The following is a 12,122-nucleotide window of genomic DNA, read 5'->3' as shown; positions in this document are numbered from 1 at the left end:
AATTGCAAGTTGCACTTTCGTCGAATTAACAGTACGGAACTCATTGATACAGCGAGTAATGCTACCGACAGTCACCGTTTGCCTTGGTTGCAACCACTCATGGATGCAAAAGCAATTTCAGTTCATACGCACTGACTAGAAGTTTTTATACCACCTGCATACAGTTACGGATATAAATCTTCGGACAACGAAAAAATTTCACTTTTTTCCGAATTACTTTTCCATATTCTATGTGAAATCATATAAATGTATGTATGTTTATATATATAATTGGCTTACATCATTTGTTAGGTGTTTGGTTGTCCGGCCTCCATTGAGCGACAGATGGTATTTTATGAGGAGCTTTTTATGGCAGAAATACAATCGGCGATTGGTCATTGCCTGTCTAGGGGTCACCACTATTAGATAAAACCTTTTCTATCACTTCGGTGTGTCACAATGGGTTTTGAGTCCCGACACTACCGTATGGTGGTCACGCGTAAACCCATCCGGCAAATCGATCGCAACGCGATCCGGAATTGAATTAATCAAATTTTTCAGTGTTCCTTATGCAATTCCGTTTAAGCAATTGCGATACGAAAGCAAATTGTGTGACAAAAAGAATTTGTTATCTGCATTCGAACAAAACGTTCCCGATGTAGTTAAATTTCTTCCAAAAATGAGATATTTGCTATATAAAATACTACATTTGCTTTCGCACCGCATTACAGTAGACCCCCTAATCGTATGTGATTATAACTACCCCCCAAACTTATGTGATTATAACTACTTATTATGTGTTCTATTCTGTACTTTTCTGGACTTTTTTACAATACGTTTTGTTGGTAAAGTATTTCTACAAGTATTTAAGTTACAAACACCCTTATTTTTCATTTAAATATTAAAAGAAGAAGTAATTTTTCTTGTGTTTTTAATTTATTTTATAAACAGAATTTCTAACTTGTATTTGATACCCATATTTTTCACGTATTTTTGTAAGACGAAATAGCATTTGAAATCTTTTCCGTCCATTCATTATCGCATACCATTTCAACAGCCTCCACAATAGCTTTCAAAATTGTAATATTCGCTACACTGGCATTCAAAATATCTGACATCACCTGACTTTAATCAGTATCTTCTTTAGCAAAACCTGCGTGTGACAGTTAAATAAACGTACATGTAACTGTTAAATTGCATAAATTGCAAATATATAAAATGTTGCCCAAGACCCGTTGACAATGGAAAAAACGCTGCTGCTCAAAAATTTTAAATCCCAAGGAAGTAGTAGACGGAGAGCTGGCTACATAGATAGTGCCCGCATCAGGTACATGGCTAATTTATATTGAAAATAATAGTATTAGTGTAGACGAATATAAAAATGAATGTCTGCCATTGCAAAACTGGGGCGCAAAGGGAAAGGGGTGAATTTTGGATGGGAAAAAATTCATAAGGTACAGGGATTCTATGTACGGGAAAAGTTTGGTTATATATTTGAGAAAGTGTAAAAAAATTGGCAGACATTTTGCGAGGGGCTAACTCGCCGGCAGACTGCGCTGAATATTGCAAAAATTAATTAAAAAAAAATCATAAGGTACATGCATTCCAATTATTATATTTTAAAGTTTAAACATTTCAAAAGCCATTTACAAAATGGCAGACAAAAAAGTGAGGGCTAAGGCCGCGGCAGACGACGTTAAAAAGTGCGCTACACATCAACATTTTTAGTCACATTCGCAATCGGAATCTGATTCGGACGTGATATCTCCTTCGCTATCGCTATATTCATCTTCATTTGATTCGCTTTCTGCATTAACGTCTTCATCGCCTGTAACAAAGCACAAAGCAAAATGATTTTTAGACATTTAATAGAATGGAATAGTTATATGTTCTGTGGATAAATATATTACCTTCGTTTGTTCCAGGATCAATAATATCTTGTATTGTACTAGGCAGGTGTGTTTCGTCGAACCATTTAAATGTATACTTTCCCTCTACTAATATCCATCCGCAAGTTTCTGGTCGTAAATATGATAGAATTTTCTTATGAGCATTTTTCCATATTGTAGCAATATATTTGGTTTTCAATAAATGCTGCGTTAATTCAGCCTGGCTAGGAGGCAAAGTGGATGAGTCAAAATTCTGCAATTTTTTTTTCTGGAAAGGTTCCTCCAAATCGTTGACCTTATAGGTTTTTAAAAATAAGGCGAATCGTGCATCATTTACGGAGCTCAACAACGGAGAGTTGTACAAATTACAGATAAACTTTTAAAGAATCGGGAAAACAGCGATTTCATCACAGTCTTCATGTCCAATTTGACCGAATGCTTTTTGTAAGTCTTCATTTTTCTTTAAAATCTGAAAGGACGTTGCTTTCCCTTGCAAAATAATGCGGGATTAAAATCGCAGCCAGTCAAAGCATGAAATCCTGGCAGAGATTGACACATTATCTCGCCTAACTTTTCATGCAACGTCGATACGTCAATTATTCGTTGCTTATTCCAAACCCCTGTTTGAATATAAACTTTGCTATTGTGTTGTACGTGAATCATATTAGCCAACATAATAATTAAAATATCCGTATCTGAGCATTTTACTAGAATGTTCGCTGTTGACTCGATATTGCACGCATGATATCGAGCCATAACCGCCGAAAAAATGTATCCCACAAACTCGAAATTTTACAGGGGAAGGTTTTTTTTAAATTAAATCAGTTTGAATAAAGCCATTATTTAAAAATTTATAATGTAAATATTTTTTTGTGTAATACATTTAATTTTAATAATTTTAAATAGATATTTGCATCATAAGGGTTGTTTTTGTGGGATACATTTTTTTTGCTTTCCTTCGGGCAACCTATTATTAAAAAAGTGTGTGGGTTACACAAAAATTTATTTTAAGGAAGTGACTTCCCGTTTTTTTTTATTTCATTTTTTTACTTAGTCCTTAAAATTAAATTACATTTGATTTGAAAAAAAAAAATGTATACATTTCTTAGTATATTCGATGTCCAGGCAACAAGTATGTGATTTTTATATTAGTCACAAAATTAGAATTTTCAACAAAATAGGTTAATGTCGCAAGCATAGCTCTGTTTTTGTTCTGTCCTGCGCAGCTATCACAATAAAGATGGACTATCAACTGGGTTTTTCTTTCATCGACTAATTTAAGGTATTGGAAAACAGTTGTGCAAATTTCATTACACCCTCGTTTATCATCCTTTTCTCCCCATAAAAAACATAACCCATCTCTTGTACCACTCTCATAAAAACTTTCATTGTAGAATGAATATTTTCTAGAATAGAACAAAGTAACACTTTTTCCATAGGAAGTATTTAAGACCTTTTGCAAGTCGAAACTTAAATAAGCCGGATTCTCTTTGCATAGCTTTTGGTCCTCTTCTGATGAACGCAATTGCGTTTTGGATTCTGTGTCTAAATTATTGTAATTCTCGTATAAGATGCATTTATCTTTTTTAGGTAAATGAAAGCATAAATTGAAACTGTTTCTAAAAATATTACGGAATACTCTTAACGATAACTGACTATTTACTTTATTAATAGTTTTCAAATGTTCTACATAATGCTGATATACAGTTTTTATGTTTCGAAATTCTTGAGGTAGATATAATTTTGTACTTTTATTTCTGCAATAATGTGAAGGAACCGCTGGTAATTGTTCTATAAAGGATTTTACTAGCGATATGCTTGCTTCCTCAGATTTGTTGTGTAGTCCCCTGTAGCCCCTTTTCGCAACACACGTTTCCTCCTCGACTTCTTTTAAACTTTCCAAACCATTTAAATCAACGAAAGATTCATCTGAATCGCTATACGGTACCAGGGAGAGCTGTAAAAATGTCCAATAATTGAAAACAAAAACATATTTTGCAAAAAAAAAAACAAACTCATGCCTTCGACATATTGTTCTAAAGCTTTATCTTTAATGAAAGTCTCAAAAAATTGTGTTTTTTTTTAATTTTTTCCCCTTGTGTTTCATTTATTTTAAAAGAGAATTTAATTGTATCCCACACAAGCGTTCAAAGAAAATGTAAACAAGTCACCATATGCATTTACATTAAAATTGTTTTTGTTATAAAATCATAACGGTTTAATCTACAGCCATGAAATTTTGACAGATGATGCAAATGATGTTGAACTATTGATTTCGATAACAAAACAAAAATCGATTATGGTGTGGGATACATTATTTTGGCGGTAATGGCTCGATATACTATTTTTGAATCCGCCTCTTCATGCAAATCGAGAGTAAACTTATCATTTTTTGAAAATAATATGCTTTCATTCACAGCTTCATATTGATAACAGTTATCAAAATTGAGTAGCACTTTTTTATTTTGAAAGAATGGAATTAATTCTTGATTTTGCCAGTTGACGATTAAAAATTTCACGAGTGCCTCTTTGAAAAATCTATTTCGGAGTTCTTTATTAAAGTCTGATGGTCTTGATTTTTCAGGTCCAGAAATCCCGTACATACGATTACCAGAGGAACCGCTTCGCTGAGATCTTTCGTAATCTTTGATAGATGGTGACCAATATCTATCAAAAATTACATGAATTTCACGGGCTGCATTGTTAGTCACCATTCGATTTTTTTTTTTTGGAGATACTTCCGAATGTTTTTGGTAAATCCTTGATACAATGTATGAGAAAGAATCCGTCTATTAAACAAATGTCAGTGTAGCTTGGGGCTGTACTTTGAACATCTTTTTCCAACGACTTCAACAAAACAGATTTATCTGTTTTATAAATCGATCCATCCATCTGATCATGCTACAGTTAAAAACGCACTTCTTCCCACTCATAGCGATGATGCAAACAAACTCAAAAATATTGAAATACTAGCGAAAACCCGCCCGTTCCGCTGGTCGTCTTTAAAAAAAGAGGTTGTCTGTAAAGTCGGTTTACTGACGATAGTTTAACGTGACAACGTCATAAGAAAATACTAATGGAATGGTTGTATTTTTCAAAAGAAACTTTTAATTTTATTTATTTAATAGATATTTTGCATGGATATAGAGAAGGAGGTAAATGGAATCGCAATGGAATTGATCAAGTTACATTTACACAAACGTGAAAAATGACGAAACATTTATCAAATTCATGAAAGATATCTTCTATTTCGATTGTGCATCAGACGTTAATAAGTCAACAACACTAAGAGGCACTATCATCGATTTGCTTTTTTCAAGACACTTTACACTCGAAACACTCCATAAATATCGAATTATTCTGCACTTAAATATCAAGAATGTGACTAAAAATGTTGATGTGTAGCGCACTTTTTAACGACGTCTGCCGCGGCCTTAGCCCTCACTTTTTTGTCTGCCATTTTGTAAATGGCTTTTGAAATGTTTAAACTTTAAAATATAATAATTGGAATTCATGTACCTTATGATTTTTTTTTAATTAATTTTTGCAATATTCAGCGCAGTCTGCCGGCGAGTTAGCCCCTCGCAAAATGTCTGCCAATTTTTTTACACTTTCTCAAATATATAACCAAACTTTTCCCGTACATAGAATCCCTGTACCTTATGAATTTTTTCCCATCCAAAATTCACCCCTTTCACTGCGTATCCCCCCTTTGCGCCCCAGTTTTGCAATGGCAGACATTCATTTTTATATTCGTCTACACTAAAACTATTATTTTAAAAATAAATTAGCCATGTACCTGATGCGGGCATTTTCATGTAGCCAGCTCTTAGACTATAGGCATTTTCTCCCAAATTAAACAGTCCAACATTCAGTCCTCGCATATTCTATTACAAATAATAAGAGTTTAATTACTTAATATGTTATTGAAATAGAAAATATTCGACAATATTTTTTTTTCAATTTAATTAAAAAAGCAATTGAATGCATTTTTACCTTTGTAGCGATTATTTGTAGAGAGTCATAAATAATAACTTTATTTTCATTATTTTATTATTCTTTTCCAATACTAATACTTATTTATTGGTTTCTATTAATAATTAACTTGTTAATGCTTAAACCAATAGTGAATCCAATAACTTTTCCGATAACTTCTATAGATTTAAAGCTATTGCTTTATTAAATGCAAAGCCAATTCAAAATTTAATAACTTTTTTGGGTATTTTAGCGTATTATTTTTGATTGAAATTCGATCGAAAAAAAGAGACAGAGTACAATTATTTTATTGTGACTTCACATAATACATATTAATATACTAAGCGAATCTTGAAGTTTCCATAAGACATGAAGACATAAAATTGTAAAAAATTCGATAATTGAAGGCTCGACTTATAATTATTTGGTGACTATCAGTTAGAAAAAAATACATATCAATGTAAAGAATTTTACAAATACATGATTTTTTCATTAACAACGCGCATTATTTTTAGTATATGTTAACGAATATGTCTCAAGTATCCTTCATCTTAGTATCCGTTATGGTTTACCTAAACACTTCTTTTCACTGGGGATGAAAGTGAGAGACCAATAAATTCTTGAAACCGGAAAGTAAGCGAATTTGACTTTTCAGTACAAATTGGAGCAAAATTACCTAATATTAGTAAAAGGATTCAATAATTCAAAAACGAAATTCAATAATTTTGCCCGTTATTTTGAATCACATCCACTTCCCATGTAACAGAGATTTTGGCTTTTGTCCCCCGACTGTTTATATATGTGACCTGGTCTATGAAAAGGTACCTTACGTGTAAAAAAATCATTTTTCACTTTTTTGTTGATTCGAATAGTGTGTGAAAGGCTCTTTAAAATGGTGAAAACCAGAAAGTCATAATTTGTTTGAAAGTTTGTTAAAAGTAAAAAAAACAAAAATCAAATACGAAAAAGACTGATTTTTTTGTCATGATACAAATTAGAATAACGAAGACAATAATTTGTGCAAATTAAAAACTGAACCATTCCTGGACAGTCTGAGGTGTAATGAATACGATACTGAAGTTTTCAAAAAAATTTTGTCACCGGGTCTTATAAGTTTTTTTTTGGCATGGATGTCGGTACAAAAGCTAACTTATTTTTTAAAACGATTCCTGCGATTTGTATTAACTTTTTCTTATTTATTTATATATAAAAAAATGTTTTTCACTGCTTCTGTGATTTTATTGATACTGTGATCTATGCTGAAGAAAATAAGCGAAACCGGATTGAAAAATATTAATATTTAAAAAAGTTACAAGGGTTTTTAGAAGTTTAAACTTTAACTGCTGTTTTCTCAAAAACTTGTTTTCGCACGTAAGGTACCTTTTCGTAGACCAGGTCACATATATATAATATATAGGTTGGCAAAAAAGTCTTGCGGTATTTCCGCAAGCTTGTCTTTGCAAGCGCGTAGTTCTAGTTGTATTCTTTGCATCGGTTCACGCTAGAGCTGTTTGGAAAGCTCTTTTCTCGTGCTAACACGTGTTTGATTAATTGTTGTTTGCTTTTAGTCGTTCGTGAGTTATAGCGTTGCAAACATGGAGCAAAATAAAGAGAAAATACGGCATATTTTACAGTACTACTACGATAAAGGCAAAAATGCATCTCATGCTGCCAATAAAATTTGTGCAGTTTATGGACCCGATACAGTTTCCATTTCCACAACGATGGTTTCAACGTTTTCGTTCTGGTGCAGAGGTAATCGAAGATGCGCCACGGTCCGGAAGGCCTCTCGTCGAAAATTGCGATAAAATCGCTGAATTGATCGAAAGAGACCGGCATAGTAGCAGCCGTAGCATCGGCCAAGAGCTGGGCATGAGTCATCAAAGCGTTATAAACCATTTGAAGAAGCTTGGATTCAAAACGAAGCTCGATGTATGGGTGCCACACGACTAGACGCAAGAAAACATTTTTGCCCGTATGGATGCATGCGAATCGCTTCTGAATTGCAACAAAATCGACCCGTTTTTGAAGCGGATGGTGACTGGCGATGAAAAGTGGGTCACTTACGACAACGTGAAGCGCAAACGGTCGTGCTCGAAAAGCGGTGAAGCTGCCCAGACGGTGGCCAAGCCTGGATTGACGGCCAGAAAGGTTCTTATGTGTGTTTGGTGGGATTGGCAGGGAATCATCCACTATGAGCTGCTCCCCTATGGCCAAACGCTCAATTCGGACCTGCACTGCCAACAACTGGACCGCTTGAATGCAGCACTCATGCAGAAGAGGCCATCTTTGATCAACAGAGGCCGAATTGTCTTCCATCAGGACAACGCCAGGCCACACACATCTTTGGTGATGCGCCAGAAGCTCCGGGAGCTCGGATGGGAGGTTCTTTTGCATCCACCGTATAGTCCGGATCTCGCACCAAGTGATTACCACCTATTTCTGTCCATCGGGGTAGCTTGGTAGTCGGAAGTTGTCCACAAGGGAGTCCTGTGAAAATTGGCTCTCCGAGTTTTTTGACAATAGGGACAATAGGCGAGCTTCTATAAGAGGGGCATTATGAAGTTGGCATCTCGTTGGGAACTCGTCATCGAACAAAACCAATTTTATGAACAATTGAAAATTCAATAAAAACACCGCAAGACTTTTTTGCCAACCTTTATATAACTCGAGTAAAAATTTAGAAATTTAAACGCCGCTTGGCATGCATTAATATTTTAGTATACCTTTACAACAATTTTTTCAAACTCTAAAATACTACAACTTTATTTGTATATAATTTTTTAAATAAATTTGAATTTGCAAATATAAATGGCATATAGGTTTACCGGGAATGTTGTCTGAGATACTTAAGGAAATTTTTATTAAGTAATTTTTGTTTAATTTGGTTAAATGACATGATGTCCGAAACTTAGCCGGTATCGAAATATTCGATTTTAAAGATTATTAAAACAAAATATTTTTTTTTGCTTGTAAGTCCATTCTCTTAAATGTTAGTTCAAGGGTTGATTGTTTTCCGTTCCTAGTTGAAGGGTATGCCAGTTGACAAAGATCATCAATATTAAAAATAATAAAATAACAGTTAAAAATGGCTGCTCGCTAAAGTTTCGAATTTACGTATTTTTGCTTAGTGTTTCTTAATTAACATCAAACAAAAAAGATTTTGTATGGAAGCTATTCCAAGAAATAACTTCGAAAATAAGTAAGTGAAGAAGTATTCTCTAGGCGGATTGCGTGCTGAACTAGCGTAGGGTACAATTTTCTGAGAAGGAAAATCTTGTAAATATATATGTGGTTTGAACAAAAAACTTAACAATTTAAACCTTTTTATTAATTATAAATTGTTCTCGACATGAGCGCCCCTATTCCTGATACGATTTCTCATTATTATCCTTAAATTACTTTTCCGCGTCAAGATTTGTATGAGAGGCCTTTTGTTTGACGCCACACGCGAAAATCCATCGATGTCAAGTCGGGGCCTCTCGCCGGGCACGGTATTGGTCCACTTCTTTCAAGCCATTTATGGACATAATTATTCTTTGCAGACACACAAAAAGGGTGTTCGTGCCAATCGATTTGTGGGGAGGCAAAAAAATCGCCCATTTCTCTGTGAAAATCATATTCTAGGGATCAAAATAAGAAACTTTGCCGAAGAAACTTTTTAGTTTCTTTTCTAATGTAAAGGCCAAAAATGGGGATATTTTGAAATGATTGTATGGGGAACCCCTCAGGGGAGTTCCAGGGGGTGTGCCACTGGCATGGGTGGATCGGCCGTCCAAAGTTAGTGGGGGTCGGTCATACATTTGGACTCGATTGGAGCACTCTAAATTGGTCAAAGTGGGATTTTTCGTTCAACCCAAATTGGGGGACATCAGAATTCGTTTTAGAGGTATGGTTCGTTCGGCAAAGTTTCTTATTGTAATCCCTAGAATACGATTTTCACAGAGCAATGAGCGATTTTTAAATCGACCCGCCCTAATTTACATGTAATCAAAAATTTCCCAACATATGTGTAAGTGTCAAACGACTTTCCCGGTAACCCTGAATACATATACTTATATACAATATATGTATTATATAATATATAGACACGTTTCTATTTTTCGTGTTTTTTTTAATAACCTAAGATTTAATTATTCGATTTTATCTTATTTACCTAAGATATGTTTGTGTATATATACGATTTTTAGTCTCTATCTAATTCAAATATACTCGTATATGAACTTATATTATTTTCGTACAGTAAATTTGCCACCATTAAACACAAAATGGTGTGAATTCTTCCAAAACTGCAAATTTTCTTCATGACATATACTTAAAATATGTAGGCCTATGATTTTTGCATTTGGCCTAATGAAGTCGTCTGCCAGCAGAACACTTTTTTGTATATGTTGCTGAAATGTTGGTTATTAAAGTATAATTTAGACATGTTGAACTGCTACAGCTGCTTTAGCGAACTCAAAGTCTGAGCACTTTTCAAAACCAAAATGTGTTTGTACGGGTGTGTGCATATTTATATCTTGATATACATTGCTTTTATGTAAGTCTATGCATATGAACATGGTGCGGCTTCTATATACTTAAAATATAATTAGTAACGGCAATTAGACCTAACGAAGATAATACCAAGTATTTTTTAAATTGTTTAAAATCTTAACTTGCCTCCACGCAGAAAGTATTTGGCTCGTTACATTACAAACTTGTAACATTTTTAAAGTTTACTTTGTGCTGGGACGTCGAATAGAAAAAATACGTGGCGCAAACTGCCAATACCCCTAAGGAAGAAATGAAATGTAAAGGGGGTAAATCCATTTGGGTAGTGCTGTGCTCAGAGAGTTCTTGCCAGGTTTCAATGAACTTGAGCTCACGCATGAATGACCGCACCATATCCCCACAGAGCAGATCGACAAACATTTTTTTCTTTTCTTTCGCTTTCCATTTTCTACTGTTTAAGTCTTCCGTGCGGTCACTATGAATATCAGAAAAAATTTTCTACTGCATACTTTCCCTTGTTTTATTCTACGCTGCAAAGAGTTTCCTTCTTTCAGTTAAAATCTACAAACACTGCAATACATTGCCAAAAACAATTGAAGAAATTTAAGTTCATTGCAGAGATGAAAGAATCTAAGCAAAATATATTGAAGAAACGCATCGGCATCAAATTTAATTTACTCGACTTGGTGAGTAAGTAGATTGCTCCCTGTGCCGTGCTAAGCTTGTGTGCAATGAGATACAACTAATCTGAACGGGTAACCACTACAAGCACTCATATACTTATGTACGTATGTTCTGTTCAAAATTCCCAATACTTTGGCTGTTCATCTGAGCTGTAAAACATAAAAGTTTAACTGTTTTGTTGGGCTTCGTTGAGGAGAACAAGGCAAGTTAAGAAAAAGTGCATCGGTTTCGTTGAATCGAAGCACTTAATTTAATGAAATATTAAAAATTCCTAAGCTTTCGTGCAGATACAAAACCAGGAACGAGCGTAACGGAAAAAAGCATAGAAATTGGAAAAGGAATTAGAAATGAAAATGGCGCCCATATAAAAGGCGAGTGCTCCTTTAGTTGTAACGTTGTAAAGTTCATTTCTGTGAATTCTCTGGCACTGCACCAACTGCAACTGACAGCCAAGTGTCTGTGGATTATTTTTCGATGCCGTTTTTTGCTACTCACCCTATGTATGAGTATGAACATACGTATATGTACATATGTAGAAGATTTCTGAGTGCGGGCGTGTGGTAGACTTCTCACTACTTCGCTAAAACCCAAAAAGTTTGACTACATACGAAATATCAAACAGACAACAAAATCGCTTTAAGAATCAACCAAAGGCAAAACATATGAACATCGGACCATACATCCAGTATGGTAGTCGATGGGATGGTATTAGTTGAGTGGAAGGTATGAGAATTGTAGGGAGGTGCGGAACAAAATCGAGTTCATAAATGTTGTCTGAATTTACTGAGCTAACAAGTGCAAATAGGATATGGCGAAAATATTGTAATAACAGAAGCTTGAAATCGAAAATAACGTAAATCGTGAGTGTATAGAGTTAAATCGAATGGAACCAAGAAAAATATTTTAACTATATAAGCACTAAGATAAGTTTATAGTTACCTGCGTGTACTGCGTATCTATGAACATAATCGAATAATCTGCACGCATTCATGTGCATGTTTATCTTATCCGTTCAAGCTGCATTTATATATTTTCCTCTACTCTAGCTGCCTGCGCCTCTAAATAAGCCTGCTCAAAGCCTGCAAAGAAATTGCACAAAAT

At 34.5% G+C, this 12,122-nt stretch overlaps 1 protein-coding gene across 4 annotated transcripts in view; it reads left to right on the top strand.

Moving 5' to 3' along the window:
- Positions 1 to 12,122, top strand: part of LOC129249464 (CUGBP Elav-like family member 2) — a 205,847-nt gene that overhangs the window by 165,722 nt on the left and 28,003 nt on the right. The gene's annotated exons all lie outside the window — the stretch shown is intronic.

The sequence above is a fragment of the Anastrepha obliqua genome, chromosome 5, assembly GCF_027943255.1.
Source record: "Anastrepha obliqua isolate idAnaObli1 chromosome 5, idAnaObli1_1.0, whole genome shotgun sequence".
Classification (NCBI taxonomy): domain Eukaryota; kingdom Metazoa; phylum Arthropoda; class Insecta; order Diptera; family Tephritidae; genus Anastrepha; species Anastrepha obliqua.
Note: the sequence above shows the minus strand (reverse complement) of the source record. Positions and strands in the feature narration are given on the sequence as shown.